This window comes from Aptenodytes forsteri, unplaced genomic scaffold (assembly GCF_000699145.1).
Source record: "Aptenodytes forsteri isolate BGI_AS27 unplaced genomic scaffold, ASM69914v1 Scaffold284, whole genome shotgun sequence".
Lineage (NCBI taxonomy): Eukaryota > Metazoa > Chordata > Aves > Sphenisciformes > Spheniscidae > Aptenodytes > Aptenodytes forsteri.
In genome coordinates, this window is record NW_008794445.1 from 4,747,312 (window position 1) to 4,764,441 (window position 17,130).

The window sequence follows — 17,130 nt, forward strand, 5'->3', positions numbered from 1 at the left end:
AAGGTGGAGCAGGGAGTCAAACACAAGTGGAAAGAAAGCGCCTATATATCACTTATCTGTTCTAGAGGCCAGGCCTAATTATTAAGTGTCTCTCAATTAGTAGGGATTGAAGTATTAGCAAGTCCTTCAGTTTTCTTAGGGGCTGACCATAGAGTGAAGGCAGCATCACGGAGAAAGCTTAAGAAGATATCCTTAGGCATGGGAGAGCAGTCCTACCTAATCCAACAAGTTTCTCTTCTCCTCTTTTGTGTTGCATCCTCCTAATGCCTTGGATTTTAGCATGGTCTGTATGATGGGGGGAAAAAAAAAGATAATCTTATTCTCCACACGTAAACCAGAATCTAGTGTTTGAGTTCTAGGTGATGGCATACGAGGCTTGCGTGGTTCATAGTGAGCTGAGACTCGTTTTTGTATTGTAAGGAAAATATTCCCATCTCGAAAATAAACCAAGCCTTTGCTCTTTATCTGTAAGCTTCAGGGCACCCACTGGCATCTCACATTTTCAACCGGGGTGGTGTGCCGAGCTTGCCAGCAGACACTAGGTGGAGGCCTTGGGCTTCGGTTTCACCGCAGTCGCTGAAGGCGGAAAGAGCAGAGGACTTGTGCTTTCAGAAGGGAGATCTTCTTCTTTTCTTGCTGCTCTCACATGCTAGAAAGGAAAGTCCAAGCTCTCCAGGTGCAGAATGGGATGAGCAGAGGAATGGAGGAGAAGTGTCTGTCCCATCCCAGGTCCTCCCTGCAACAGGATTTTGTGAGCAGGGCTGCGGTGAGAGTGTTGAAGCCTTCCTAGTTCTTGGGTGTGGTCGGGTTGCAAGATTGATTTAATTTATCCTGATTTATTTTATCCTCATTTATATATCCTGATGGGAATAATTTTGAGATTCCCATGAATGCATATAAAAAGTATTAAAATTGAAATGAAAGTGAGTACTGATGAGATGATTTATCTAGCAACAAAGGCTGGTAGAACCAGCTAAGATGAAGTGCATGCTGTATTTATGACGATTGCTTTCGACAAGGCCTCCAATCTTAAAATTATTCCAAATAGGGAGATTTAGAGTTAGTACAAAGAATGAATCACAGGTTAACTGAGAGCCAGATGAAACTTGAAATGTTCATTTTGAGAGAAATTTCAAAGTTTATGATTTCAAAGCTTCTTGTTACTCTTAGTGATAAAAATACTGTTTTCAGTGTATTCCTAAGAACTGGAAATTATGAACATTTCAATTAGATACTTTTAGAAAAATAACTGATGTTTTGTTTTGAAAATTAGTTAAATTTTGGTACCGTTTCACCTGTCAGTTGTAATGCACAGTTAGGTTATGCCAAATCAGGTCTCATAAGAGGGCATGTTATGCAGTCCTACCAGTAACATAGCATACCATGAATATCATAATTAATATTCTGTTATATAATTTAGTACAGGTGATATTTTATTTCCAAAACAAGTGATTTTTCTACCAAGAAATCAGTTTTCTATCAAAAGCAGTACCAGCTTTATTAGTCTGTGCTGAATAAAACAATTTAAATTTTTACACTCTGAAGAAGAAATGTGTTGGGTACTAGTTAGGGACCAATTGTTTTTAATATCCTAGAAACCTGATTCCAGGCTAATGGCAGGATATTGAACATATCAGTGTCTCCCATTATTAACTGAAGAATGTAAAAACAATACAAGCAGTAGAATATGATAAGAAAATATAAGGTTGCTTTCAAAATTAGTATTTTAATTTGAAAGAAAATCTGGCATTTTTTTCCCTAAGGCAATCTTTCCAGTACAGAAAATGTTGTTTGAGCCTCCTTTTCCATAGGGATTTTTTGTTATGATTTTGTGAAAAATGTTGATTTTATCAAAATAGTATTTTCTGGCTGAAGACTGTTTCAATTAAAATTTTCTCACTAGTGTGAGCTGTTATGACACTCTCCTCCTCCACCCTCTGAGCTGTGGTAAAAGGGTAAGTGAAGTTATTGATTTATCTTTCCTTATTTTTTTTTTAGTGCAATGACTTCGAGAGCTCCATGGCTGTTCTGCAGACAGATGTACAATTGTGAAACATCAATATGGACTGCAAATCTCTACTGTCAGTCAGCTCCTCTTCCTTTCTGCATAACGTAATCCCTATCTCAACAATGCCTGCACAGATACACATTTGCAAAGATGTTTTTCTGGAGATAGCATGCATAGCAAGCCCTCCTTTACTTGTTCTCATCTCTAACAACATTATATGGAGTTTCAGTTCACAGTTCACTGTGTTCCCCCTCCTACCACTGAAATGCAGCCAACTCTGAGCTGCGACTATTAAACATCACACAAGCAACACCATGAAACAGACTGTGGAAAGCAAAGGAATTCAGAGAAAAGCAACAAATTGAGTGAGGACTGCAAGGGTTGTCTGGGAAGTGATATCAAAGGATTGTAGGGAATGAGTAGTGGTTAATAGTGATGCAGAATAGCCATCACCTTGATATTCATGTGACACCAGCATGCAAGGGAGAACTTTTGAAGGTGGCACAAAGACATGTCACTAGGAGTAGTCAGGTTTCAGCCAGGGAGAAGAGCAGGTCAGCTTCCCTAACCACTGAGTTTTGTCAGACTGTCAGAGTCCCAAGGAAAGGGCTGCAGGCATCACTGCTTGAGGGTTTTAAAACTGGTCAAAGTTTCAAGACAGGACAAGGCAGTATCAGGACAGGTCAATAAAACAAGATGGAGCGAATAGCCATATCTGTCCCCACTTTGTATGAGTCTGAGAAAACAGTTAGGAGAAAGATAAAAAGGTCTGAAGGAACCTCATGTACAAAGTTAGAAAAGAGCGTGAGCTGGCATGACAAGAGCTGGGACATGGCAAGGTAAAAGCTTTCAAAGACAGTGCTCTTCTTTGACAATCTGATGACCTTAGGGTAGTCAAGGAGGAAAAAGGGGAAGATGTGCAACGAATCAGAGGAAAGGAGAAATGTGTGTGCATGTATGTCGCTGTTTATCTGTGTGTGTGGCACAACAGGAATCTCATTCAGATTGGAAAAAGTATTGTAGGTGTCTGCATCACAGTTTGCTCAGACTAGTGGCTGGAAGAGGGCACCTTGGCACAAAACTTGCACATGAATTCTTGCTGCTTTAGGTAAAGTGATGAGGGGGGAAGGTTGCCAGACACTGTCACTGAGCATTCAACGGACAAACAAGAAGCAACTGCGAAAGTCTGTTCACAACTCAAGTTGCATAGCAACACTAAATTGTCAGCTTGCTATTATGGCAGTCCCTTACATTATCCCAATTATTAGAGCCCTTTTTAGGAATCATGCAGTATGATGTTACTAGCACACTCCCAAGCTGGTTGTTTGACCTTTGTCTCTTGCTGAATGATGCCACGTGATTTGCTGCAAAGGTGTCTCAAAGTAGTACACCAGAGAGAAAAGTCCTTGAAGATCCATCAACATAGGCTTTAGGGAGAAAAAGATGTGCCTGTGCAGGATGGGGCAGGAGAGACAGACCAGGGAGCAGCAATATCCTCAAAGAAGTCTAGCGTCTGACAAACTCAGCAGGATGTATGTTACCCCATCGCTTCTCTGAACTGAGTCTTCATTGATCCAATTGAAAGGCTATTTTAAAGGGTGAGCCGCAGTTGCTTGTAAGACATGTGTTTCAAACTCTTCCAGTGCACACTTGTGCCTGGTGGTTGGATCACTCCTATGGACCATTTCTGCTGTGAAATCCTAACTTCCAGCCAGCTGTTTCCTGCTTTTCAGTGTAAGCATCTTGTGAGCTGTCTCCTGGTGGAGATGCTGAAGCACAAAAGCAGTCACAGCATCATCCTCCTGTGATGTTTCAGACACTGCCAGCATCTGAAACAATGCTTAGAAGTCTGCTTGTCTTGCAGGATGTTGCTAGTGTCCTGCATAATTTCTTTCCTGGATGTCTTGTATAACACAGCATCCTCCTCCCTGTTTCATTCTAATGCTGCTTCTTTTGCTGGCACAAGATCCTGAAATGCCCCTGCCATCTCTTTGCAGCCAAGGCAACCAGGGTCACTGGACACCAAGGTGTAGCTGGCATTTTACGGACGCGAATAAACTGAATGAGCTCCTTTACTGCAAACAGCAGACTGACATGGACTTAGGACACCAGGTAGACTGGAAATTAGCTTACAGGCCTTTTGCACTGGGTGATGGGGAGAGTGGTCTGCTTAAGCAAGTAATTCGCAGTGATGTATCTCCTTTCCAAAGAGTGCCTTGTTGTAAACTATACCAGCTTTTTCAAGATCACCACTGCAAATTATGAACAAGCAAACAGACCTCAGAAGGACAAGATAGACTGCCTGTCCTCTCTGTAGAGAGTAATGGAATTATTCTGCTTCATTAAAACAACTGATGAGGAAACAAACAGCCTCGAGATTCAGTTCCTCTATGTTTCTGCGCCCAGAACCCAGAGCACACAAATGGCATAACACCCGGACTAGACGCTACAAGTCACTCTTGCTTGATGTTAAGGGGATCAAACTCGGACAAGGTCTAACACAGCAGGTGATAAATGTCCATGTATAACATTGCTAAAAGAGATCTGACGGCCATGGAGTTATCCTTGACAAAGGAACATCTCTCTAATGCAAAATAGCTTAGCAGTCCTTACAAAGAAGGAGCAAAAGGCGTTCATCTGACTTTCTCCTTTCTTCCCTTGAGTATCTCCCATGAACAAGAACTGCTGGATGGGACACTCCATTCTTATGCTTATTTCTCTCTCCAGGAGTGAGACTCCTTCTCTCTGTGTTTTAGATTTGTCTTGCTTCCCCCTGAGGCTGAGGGATTTGAGATCATTAGAGAGATAAAGGTCACTGGTCCCCACCAGCTTTGTCATCCTGAGGACCACTGTCAGGAGGGATTTATCCAAGAGCTCTGCAGAACAAATAGACTTTGATGCCTTGTAGCTGCTCTACACGTGTTTGTTGATAACCCTGGTACTTCAGTGAAGGAGTCAGTCCTGAGTTTTAGGCTGTGTCACCCAGACTGAAGAGTTTTGTATCACCTTGCTGCCATGGACTATCTGGAGGTACAGATACAAGAGTCTGTTCCATGGGGCTGGTATGCATTTGATAATTGTTATGGCTTTCTCTTTTTAACTTCGTCTTCTAGTTTATGGTGGAGAGAGAGCTGAGGGTCCCCACCGATGAGTGGAGGATTCTTTTATCAGACCTTACACTATGGTCAGACCTCTTTAATATTTCTCTCCATGTATCTCTATCAGTCTCAGTCTGTATGTGTTACTAAGTACCATCTTTGCGGTGCCTCAGCTTTATTTGACAATCTGTTTCCTATGACCTTTTGAGGATAACGTTTGCAGGTTAAAATGTGCTGAATAAGGACAAATGAGAAATGCAAAAGAAGTGAAAATAGGCAGGTTTTAAAGAAGATCATCTTCTGTCAGCATTGTTTGCATGTGTGCTCATTTCTCATAAACATTCAAAGGCTCAAGTTTCCTGTTGCTAGTATACATGGAAAACAAATGTCAAGGCTGCACATGACTACTTGCCATAAATTAATATTAAATGTGCACACACACTTCATCTGGAAGTGCTCGTACACTCCTCTTGTCAGAAAGCAGAATAAATAATGATCAGCATCACCAGCTAGAGCTGGTGATTTCCATCTGTAGATATGAAAATGCTCTACAAGGAAGGTCAGGATCATAGCCTCCAGTTTTGCAAATGGGACACAGTTCCTCAGTAAAGCCACTTGTCTGGTAGTCACAGAGCTGCTTCCCTTCAGGTCACCTCTGCTTCTGCCTTAGGTGCCCCTCACTGCAAAGGATCTCTTCTCCCCTGCATCTCTTCTGGGCTGGCCAGAGGCCTCCTGCAGCAAGTTTCCTTGCAGAGCAGGCCTGACTGTGTGCTTGGGTATTGTGTACCTCTCCTACTGTCCTTGTCCTTTTATCAGGGATCTCTCATCTTCCAGGGCTGTCAGAAGAAGATTTGTAGTTCTGAGTCCTCTCTCTGCTTTCTTGTGAGGGTTTTCATCCTAACAGTCCCCCAGACTGTGCAGAGATGCAGGATGCAGGAGGGTTATAAGGTGGGTGTGTTGTTTCCTGCCAGAGCAGATTTTGATAACAGGTTTTACAAGGTTCCCTGGGAGGATGGGCTTGGTAGTGGCTTCAAGAAATGAAATTTAGTCAGAAGGGACTTGATCAAAGTGTCTAAAGTAACGTGCATCAGAAGAGGTCTGCCAGGAACACCTTGTCTTTGTGTCTCTCCAGAAACGAACAAAGGGCCATTCAGGGAAAAATTGGCAAATACAGTACTCAAGTACTTCACACAGTGGTAATTAAACCATGAGGCATATTGCCACTGGGTGTTCTGGAGGCCACAAACTAAAGTAAAAAATCCCAGTGGCTCTACAGAGTGAGCTAGTTTCCAAATTCCTAGAAATTAGAATGTTTCTTGAGCCTCCTTCTGCAACTTCTTTTCAGGGCTCTGAAGGCACCACCAGCCCTGACTGTCCCTGTCCAGCACCTCATGGGGCTCCTTGCACCCTGCCGAGGTCCCAGGACCCCATTTCAGACCTGCAGGGCCATCAGTCCCTGCCCCAGCAACACTGCAGCAGGTCTGCTCCCCAGCTCCCCACAGCCCTGCCCTGACCGGCCACGGGCCCTGCTGCACCAGGGAGTTACGCGATGCCCAGGGCTGGGGCTGCTCCTGGTGCCCTCCAGCCGCCCTGCTTCCTGGCTGAAGTGGTGGGATGTCCCTGGGGAGCCCTGAGCCCTGCTGGTGCCTTGACACTTCTTACACTGTTTCGTGTGGGCACTGCTAGACTCTGTTGGCTGCGTCCTGCTCCATTTGTGTGGTTTCTCTTAACCCGTGTACAGTCTATACCATCACATGCCATAGCCAATAACATTTTAAAAGTGATTCCCTCCCAATATACTGGTTTTATCTACAGCAAGAGTGTTAATGCCTGCCAGGATATAGAACTGGTCGTGGAGACTGCAAATGCGATACTTGGACTAGTAAGTCATTTTACCAATGCACTTCCTCTTAAAAGTGATCATTGTTAGAAATCATTGATCTTTTCCTTGTCCTCTTAGTCTGACAATATCACAGCTCCAAAATGGGAAGCCTTGCTGTGTGAGCAAAGATACACAGATCAATATCCCTTCTCATGGCAGCAAATGAAAATGAGTGGTACAAAGGTAGACTTCCACAACCCTGTTAGCAGGAACAGGTTGGAGGCAAGCATCAAATGTCATGGCAGTTGAAATGAAAAAAGTGCATATAGATGTTTATGACATCAGTCTGCCTTGGTTTGGAGTTTAAAGATTATTTTGAGGATAGTTGCAACATTTTATTATAAAATTTCTAGAATTTCTGGGGAGAGGGAGGGGAATTAAGCTAGAAATATCTGTCAAAATAGCTGTATCTCACAGTGTTTGGGTACATCCATTTCAGAAAGGCAGGTAGTCAGTCAGAAGAGACTAAGGGACCCATGCTTTTGTGCACACACACTCCTATGCATACTAAAACTGCAGGCTGCGATATCTTGGCTCTAGATTTACCAGCAGATATATTGCAGCTCAACAACCAAAGTCCCCAATACCAAAATCCATTAACTAAAGTATAGCCTCGTTACAGCCCAGGTAAATTTGGTTCTTGGTCTTCCATTGATGAGATATTTGAGCGAAACATGTTGCATCCATTTTGAGGATTTTTGTGCACCATGCAGGACAGAGAGATCATGGACAGACTCAACTTTTTTTTAAAAAGGAAATAACTTTTCAGACCAAAGAGTTAAAAAAATGTTGGTGAGCTGACATTGTGTTGGGTTGTGGGAGGGGAGACTTTTTTTCCCTCAAGTATGGAAAAGCCTTCTTGCTCTTTCCAGTTTTGATGCCAAGGTCAAATTCACAGCCCAGCTGCACAGGGGGATGGCTGGGCTGCCTTGCTCGCACGCTGCTTCATGGGCTTGGCAAATATGGGACCTGACTGTGCATCAAGTCCGAGGAATCCCATAGGAAGCCTCTGCAGCGAGGATTTAACTTGTGATTGAAAGCAAGACAAGGTTGCATCCACATTAACCTCCTCTCCGCAAAAACCAAGAAGGTCTCCCAACTCTCTCCTCCCCAAACCCCCACGACTTTTCCTCTTTCTTTGATTCTTCAGCTAAAAATAGGGTGACAGAGGGACTGTGGGGTAAGCAGCTGGAGTAGAGCGGAGACAGTTGCCATAGAAACCAATGAGCCACTTAGCAGCACTTGCCTTCCTCCTTTGCCTGCGGATTTTTTTTCCCTCTTGTGCGTGGAGGGGCAGTGTGGGGGGAGCCGGAGGAGCCCCACACGCAGCCGGGGCCCAGCTCACTGCCCCACGGCCACCCGGGCTGCCAGCGCTCCCGCGGGATCTGCCTCCCAAGCGAGGAAGGGGAGAGGGAGGACGGACGTCAGATGGAAGAAGGGTTTGGGCATCAATGCTTGGACATACGCTGAGAGTCTCCCCCTCACCCTGGCATCTTCCTCTCCTCTCATGCTAGATGGCACTTGGATGGTGCCCCAAATATTCAAAGAGGGCTCTCCAGGCCACTGGTGCCCTGCCCTGTCTGTAAAGATGGCAAATAGCAAAGAAAGCAGGGTTTTACGTGTTTAACTGTGTGCTGTATTACACCCCAGGCTTGAGTAGCCATGACAGTAGTTTGGAGGGTTAGAAGTGGGGAGTGTTCCTCTCCTCTCAGGTCTTTCTTCCATCATGAAAAATTAACATTTGGGTGATTATTTAAAATAGATATCCAACCTACTTTTGGTTCACATGGGGCTAAAGTTGCTTTAATTTCACTACATATACATTTCTCAGTGGGGAAAACCTATTTCCTTGAAAGATCAGAAGCTCTAAATGGGATACCTGAAACATATTAAACTATAATTTGGTTATACCTGATACTGGTTTGCAGTGCTTGATATTCAGTCTGTTTTTTCTTTTTTTTTTTTTTTTCCTGAGACTGAAGAGATATACATTGTTAGGTAGCACATACTTCACTAAGTTTATTTTTAAACTTAGAAAATATTATCACTAGCAAAAAAGTACTAGATTGGCAGCTCTTGGAGAATGAAATCTTCTCTTCAGCCCTGGAGCGACAGAGCCAGTTTTGGTAAGACCTTCCCACACCGCTCCTCATCTGTGCGCTCCAAGCGTGGCTTCCTCATAACCTGAGTCATATGAAAAAGCCCCAGCTGCTCACACCTGAATGCAAACCCCAGGTGTCTGCTTGCAGGCGCTATTTTCTTTCTCACCCTGTGTTATGTGGAAATAGTAGCGGCAAAGACAGATATGCATTAATGGGTGCTGCCAGCACAGTAAAGCTGTAAGGAATTTGCCAGCAGAACCATACCTGGTGAAGCTTGATGATGTAGTGTGTCTCCTTCAGGTTGCAGGTTACCAGCATTTCTGAAACCTGGGAGAGAAAGTCTATCAGCTAGAAATCATGGTAGATAAAATTGAAAGCAGTTGCTAGAAATTGGGGCTGGATAGTTTTCCTCTTGGTGGTCTGAAACTGTTTTTTTGTGTTTGATTTCTTCTCTTAACATGAATGGAGGACTGAACGATAATAAATGGCATCACACAGCAGTGCGTGTAGGGAAGTGTAAATGTTAAATAATAAATCCTTACGACATACCTGCAAAGTCAAATGTATCATTTAACTTCTGCTCATAAGAGAAGGTCAAGCAAGACGTGTGACAGAGTTAGGGAATACCCTTGGATCAAAGGTATACCTGGGCAGACCTGAAGACCTCCTTCACTAAGACATGGTCTGGCTACCCCAAGGATGCCATTTTGCAGCTGCTTAGAAGAGGTCAATGGAAAGTCCAGCTTTGATTCTTGATGCTGACTCTTAATACTACTCATCTGCACTACATGACTGACACCAGCAGTACATACCTCTGCTCTGAAGACCTGTGTGAGCACCGGTGTAGCTAGGTGGGTCCACTTCAGAGTTGTACAGACCCATAACAGGGAGCATGGCAGAAATACAGACAGGGTCATGCTGTGGTCTGGTGGTGTCCTGGTTGGCAGAGCAGTCTTTTTGCAGCCCTTGCCGTCAAAACAATGCAAAACAGCCCTGGGGTTTTGTTAATGTGTCACATCGGGCCATTCATTTAGCCACCCATGCTTTCTTCTCTCTCCTCATTTCTGCACAGAGTCCTGTGCAGTCATCTCACGTGCAATTAACTTCTTTCCAGCATTTAACTGAGACTGTAATGCAAAATTTGGATCTGAATTAAAAAATGTCCCTAGATTTAGGCAGCTTGATCCAGGTTTGATGGTGGCCCATTTTTCAGCGAAATGTGTAACATCAGCCAAGTGTCTTCTCTTGTATATTATTATGTTTCTTAATTTCATGGTGTGTTTTCTTTGTTTGTTGTAGTAGCCTGAAGTCATGCATCAAAACTCTTACTGTATTCATGAAAACATACCAAAGACAAGCTTCACTGGCTAATTAAATCTTCTCTGTTGCACACTGGCATGACAAATATAGATTTAAAACAAACATAATTTGCTATTATAGAGCTGCTCCTATTCTATTCACCTGATGTTATCAGAAGGGTCTGGCCCAGGAGGCAGGATGTGCTGAATGCAATGCAGGAGGTTGGAGGAGCAAAAATCTGGGGCAGGTGGGTACAAAAATAAAGGGGTCTTTGGACACAGAGGAATTCCTGTATGCTAGCAGAAAGAGATAAAGGTGACAAAGCAAATACTTCCATCAGCAAGATCAGAAGCTGCATGTCTTCTGTTCTCTTTAGGAGTCATTCAGAGCTGCAGCTTGTTGGCTGCAGAAAGCGAATGAGATTTGGGATGAGAAGAACTGAACCCTACAGCAACAGCTTGTGGTGGAGGGGAACAGAGAACTGTCGAGCACACTGAACATCAACAACAGATGGGTTTTTGTGCAAAACATGGCACCACAGTTAGACTGAGAAGGAAAAATGACGGCTTTCCATCTCAACCTCAGAGCATTCAGGAGGAATAGATGTGTTCTTGATGGTTTGAATGGAAAGGTGGGGATCGGCTTGTATCTCCTTCCTCTTCTCCCTCCTTCCTAAAGAAACTTTTTCACTTTTTCTCTTCCTCTAGGACCTTCGTCCATGCAGAAAATCCTATCTCCAGCCTCCAAGGGACTGAGATTTTGGCAGCCTCCAGCCTCTAACGCTACTCACTACTGCCAGTTTAGCTGATCTGAGTTCGATGCCCTTTTCTTCAAGTCCACAAGCTGATGTCCACAAACTCCTGTCTAGAAGCATTGGTGAAGAACATATGCCAGTAGATGGGGTGTGCTGGGTAAGAAGAAGAGAGAGGAAGTGACTGGGGAAGAACTGGCCAGGCTGGATTCTTTGCAGGAACCAGGTCTGAGATGGCCTTGCCACTCAGCTGCTAGAAGCAAAACTCATGTTTTTCCATTGACTGGGTCTTAATGCTGCTGGAAAACTCGCTACCTTCCACAGCATGTGCAATTTGTAGAGGAATTCTAAAGAAAATAATCATGTATTTACATATAAAATGATAATGTTCTGGTTAATATTGTGTCCTTTTCATTAACAATATTGAGGTTGCATTGAATTTATTTTGCATAGCATCTCTGTTTTCAACATGGAATGAGTTTTTGCACTGGTTGCAGTTCACTGTTGAACCAGCTGATGGGGAAGGCAATAAGAGAAGTGATGGTAACTTGGGGTCAGCCACTGCCTGTACTGGGGCTAAGGAACCCCAGGTTCATTTAGCTGTTTTCTCCATTAAGATGAACCTAATAGAGCTAATATTTTTGTTTTAATGAGGATTAGATGCCAGTAAGGAAAAGGGAAGTTTTTATGCCTTTCTCACAAGTGCTGAAGTGCCACAGAGCTGACTCAGGCATAAAACCTCCCTGGAAGAGAATGGAAGAGGATGCCTCCATGCTGGCCATGGATTCAGGAGGACAGCGTGGCATCAGATTACATCTGGTTGGTATTTTAAGGTTTCTTTACAACCTTAAAGTAGAACGTTATTCTCTGAAGAATGCAGTCCTGCAGTTTAAGAAGAAATACTCTGGCATAAAATGTATTCCATAGGAAATTCTGCTGCTGTGGAAAATGTGGGGCCTTGCCAGAAACCCTCCCACCCAGGAGAGAAACTGAATCCCAGAAAAGCAGATGGACTCCATGATATTAAACACGAGGGGAATGGGTTCAACTCTGTTGCCCTTTTCGGTGAGATTGCAGCTGACAGTTCAGGCAGGAGGATATGTGCAGTGAGTAACGTGAAGTGGGATAATGCATGCAGAACACTGTGTGCTGGAAGACTTACATACGGCTCTTGCTCAAAATAGTGTCTTCAGACATAGACTGTGGAGTATGTGCATAATGGCTCTTTGCTGAAGTTTTTGTAATGTATAATCTTTGATGGGAAGTAGAGGCTTTGCTTCTGCACAAAACTGCATCTGCCACTGCAGACTGCTGGGCATGTTCTGTGCATAATGTTCTGGTGTTACTGCATGTGTACGTTGCTACTGCCTAGATAGACTTCTGAAATGATGAAGATTTTTCCTTCATTATGATCTGGTGTGATGACAATTCCTCACCAAAGTGTTAATCTCAACTACTTACACTTCAGTGCAAAAAGTTCTGATTAATTATTCGTTTAAAGGCAGCAAATATGCTTTCTTCCTCTCTCCTCCCCCCTCCTTCTCAGATAACTCAGGCATAACATCTTTGCAGTTTTTTCCTGAGGCTTGCCAGAATACTTCATCACTGGGACGAGGCACAGGTATCTGCAGTCATGCTTCAGAACCAAAGGAACTGTTTGGGACTTTGTTCACTTTGCAAACAAAACAAAGCCTGGCCGCTTTCTATTGTTCTCTTTTCTAGGCTGTTAACTCTGGGTATTGTTCACTGTCAGCGCTAACAGAAAATGAATAAACTTAAAATATGGCTCCTCTGAGCAACTGAACAGAGAAGTTTAGAATGAGAGCCCTTTCTCAAATTTACTTACTGCAAACCATTCAGAGCCTGCTAGACCGCTCTCTGTGCTCTATGGTGCTTTGGATCGTGACAGAAAGACACTGTGTAAACGTAAGATATTATTATTAGCTCCATCCCATTTTCAAGCCAGCTGATAACAGCAACTGTCCTCTCCTTTCATTGATGTACTTGTGAGATCCGTCAATCAGGGCTGTTTCAGCAGCACAAGAGGGGGAGGGTGCAAGTGTGTTTATTTTTACTGTCAATTGTATTTGCTAATGAGAGAGGAGTCCATTACTAGAGAGGGAGCCTGTGCGAGTTAGTGACTGAGTCAATTCGTTATCAAGTGCTGGCTCTAGTGCCAAGTACTGCTTGGGAGAACTGAAAATCATAATTCCTCCACCCCCAGCTCCCCTCTCTCTAGCCTCTCACATTCACTCCTGATATTAACTGGAGATCACAGCTGCTGGGAAACTGGCAGATACAATTTTACAAATGGATGTTGTCTGATGTCAACCTTTCCTCCTCCCCTCCCTGAGCATCTGACATTTCTCAACCAAACGGACAGATGATGGAGCAAAACTGGGATTATTTCTTTATGTTCATAATAATAATGACTTATTTCCAAAGTGCTTTTGCTCAGTAAGGAGGGGGGATAGAATAGCGTTTATCCAGCTTGTGTTCTCCCATCTCATCTGCCAGGTTTTCTGCCCCGCAGCATCCTCCTTTTTCCACTTATCTCCTCCTCTTCTTCCTTTTTGCCACTTCTGGTCCCCTGCACATCATGTTGCTTTGGTGATGGCCCTCTCACCTGAAATCAGACATGGTCCTAGTCTGCTTTGGCTTTACAAACCACTTGCTTTCTAGTCTCTTTTCCTGAACAGAATGTTTTCCTGACCCAGCCTGCTACCCACAGGATATCTGGGAAATTTCTTACTACCTGGGGAGACATACTTCATCCCCACTGGAAACAACATTGTGTGGTAGCTGCCTTTGGTGTGAGCAGTGTTACTGCTACCTGCGAATGCTGGAGAGAAACGGCAGTCTCCCATGCTGAGAGCTCTCTGAGCCATCTGCCTCACTAGTGCTTAAAGCAGACGAAGCCTCATTTTGCATGAGGCAGGACATCATAGCCCTAGAAAAGGAGGAAATCACGACAAACTCCAAAGTTTTGGGAAGAATTTGGGGCCAGCTGGCAGACAGCATCTTCATCGACAGTCTTTCAGGGAGGTGCTCATCCAAAGCTGTCTCCAGTGGCAGAGAGCTGTCTGCAGAGCCACCAACACAGCTCCTGCTTCGTCTCCTCATGCTGCTCGTCCCACTGCTGGCCAAATCTAGGCGGGGCTATTTCTGTGGGGACAAACCCTGAGGTGGTGTCATTACAGGAAGGGTAACGTGTGTGACCTGTGTATGCCAGTTGTCTCAATTCTACCTCCAGAAAAGCCCTTATTTTTACTTCAGATCCTCTTTGTCCATTGCAACACCTTTATCCAGGTTTGCTCTCCCATTCCCTCCAATGGAGCAATTCCCATGTGATTCAGGAGCTGATTTTTGCATGCTCTTCTTATTTCACACCCTTTCCTGCTGGTGCCTAGCCTGCCCACCTGGCAGGTCTGTTTGGAAAAGGTCCCCTCATCACCTCATGCTATTTCTCTGTGGTCTGGGCCTGTGCTGCCTTACATCTCTGGCCAGGTCATGGCTCTCAATCGTGACCCTTGTTTCATTGAGCAGATGGCTACTGTTTTTTGTAGATTCTGGTTGTGGTTTTAACCTGGGAGAAAGGTCAGTGGACCTCCTGTCAGCGGACAGTGGAGGGAGCAGATGTTCTGTGCGGTGCTCCTCCCTTGTCACCTTTCGGGGAAAATGGGTTGACTTTGTTTTGCTCCACTCGCTTTTAGCTTTGTAGTACCAGGCTTGGAAAAGAGAAAAAGTGAGATTCCAAACTCTTTTCTCCCCTGGGCAAGAAAGAAGCAGGAAGGCTTGAATGCTCCTGTGGCTGTGTTGTTTTATCCCATCCCCAAGCCTGTCAGTGTTTAAGAGGCATTTGGACCTTAATGCCCTTAATAACATGCTTTAACTTTTGGTCAGCCTTGAAGTGGTCAGGCAGCTGGAGTAGATGATCACTGTAAGTCCCTTCCAACTGAAAATATTCTCTTCTCTTCTCTTCTCTTCTCTTCTCTCTTCTCTTCTCTTCTCTTCTCTTCTCTTCTCTTCTCTTCTCTCTTCTCTCTTCTCTCTTCTCTTCTCTTCTCTTCTCTTCTCTTCTCTCCTCTTCTCTTCTCTTCTCTTCTCTTCTCTTCTCTCCTCTTCTCTTCTCTTCTCTTCTCTTCTCTTCTCTTCTCTCTTCTCTCTTCTCTCTTCTCTTCTCTTCTCTTCTCTTCTCTTCTCTTCTCTCCTCTTCTCTTCTCTTCTCTTCTCTTCTCTCCTCTTCTCTTCTCTTCTCTTCTCTTCTCTTCTCTCCTCTTCTCTCCTCTCCTCTCCTCTCCTCTCCTCTTCCACCTTGTTTCACTGCAACCCATGCAGTAGGTTGCAGTAGGTTTAGGAGAGTAAAGAAGAACCTCAGCAGAGGTGTGCCAAGGAGTAAGGGGGAGAAGTGGGGATAACTCCTATGAGCCAGTACAACGACAGGAGAGGTGGGGTGGTCTTGCAGATGGGGAGATGCATGGGGGCAGAAATCACTGACACTTGTGGGGAAGAGCTGGATTTTCTGCATCACTGAGTGTCCAGACAGAGTCACTGCAGAGATGATCCAAAGTCACCATCTGCTTTTGGGAGTGCTGATGACACTGTGAATGTTACATGATGGGGAGCTGGGAATAGGGTGCTCCAAAGGCAGTTCAAACACAGCGGGATTTCCAGAGGGAAAAAATATGAAGACCTTGTAATGACTTTTCTGGAGTCCAGCTCCTAGTTTTTTCACTCCTTGAGGCTGGCTGTACTGGACTTATATTCCTAAACCGCTTCACACTATTAATCCTCACAATGCCCTATTTGTAAGATCCATCCCCCAATACAAATGGAAAAGCTGTTAGACAGAGGAGATTAAGGGATTTGCCCCTAGACCCAGGGTGAGGCAACTTTCTGATTCAGGTTCCTTGCTCTTGTCTATTATATCTCCTAGACCACAACGCGCTTCCCACCCCTTCCTTCATGTGTATCACCTTGCTTTCTTCTACTTATCTACCACAGTTAGTGTGAAACCTTCCTCTAGTGTTGATTTAGCCATATAAGAACAGCTTTCCTGCTTTTCTGCCTCAACTAATCGCTTTTTAAAACATTTCAGCTGAAAGTGCATCTTCGTAGTATACGCTCTTGAATTTTTCCCTTCCTCTGCAATTATTTACCCCTCGAAAGTGGTTTTATTTAGCTACAGTATGTACATCAAAGATGAAAACATGGTTGACTTTTTTAGAATAGTTATTATTGGATGATTTCAGATTGCATGATGAACATGAAGTAAGTCTTGCTAAGTAGGTAGGCAATGTAATAGTCAAGGGTGACTTCAATATCTCTCACAAGCATCTGGCTTTAGGTGCCACAATCTTTGAGAGTATAGGCTGCAGAATAAAGTTAAGTTGTAATTTGCTGGCGGACATTTTCAGGTCTTTGTCTTTCTGTTGTGGTTTCTTTATCTCCTGTATGTCATACACTTTGCGCCCAGCATGATTTATGGCACAGCCCAGAAGAAAGGTTGGTGAGGCAGTAAGAGGACTTATGTCCTGCAGAGAGGATTGAAAAAGCAGTATTTTGTACTTATCTGGGTGCAGGATTACAGAAAAAAACAAACTCCAAACTTGGAGAATATGCCTCCAAAATTCAAGGTAGTTTAAAAACCTGCTCAATTAAGCTTAATCTAAGACTTGCTGGAGCTGTGACATAGATCAGATTTCAGGCAGCCACAGCCACTTTTGCTGAATGGGTTTCAGCCTCATGTGGAACAGGCTTTGTAATGTGCTTGATAGAAATATAGTAGACATCTGATCTCTGTGGCAGCACAGCTGATTCTGGGATCAGTTTAGCTGAGCTGAAACTAGTTTGAGTTATGAACAAATGTTTGCTTTTACTGCTGTGATGTAACAACATCCTTCAGTAGCGGGGCAGGCGTGGTTTGTCCCAAGCACGCTGTTCTCCCCAAGGTTGGTTGGTTGTTATCCTATCCAGTCTTCATCAAGAGC

General features: G+C 44.0%; 1 long non-coding RNA gene across 1 annotated transcript; it reads left to right on the forward strand.

The window, feature by feature from the left end:
• The first annotated feature begins 533 nt into the window (after positions 1 to 533).
• LOC103907802 lies at positions 534 to 2,711 on the forward strand. The gene is made up of 2 exons (XR_658118.1): positions 534 to 751; positions 1,999 to 2,711. It is a non-coding gene; the product is annotated as an uncharacterized LOC103907802 (long non-coding RNA).
• The last annotated feature ends 14,419 nt before the right edge of the window (positions 2,712 to 17,130 follow it).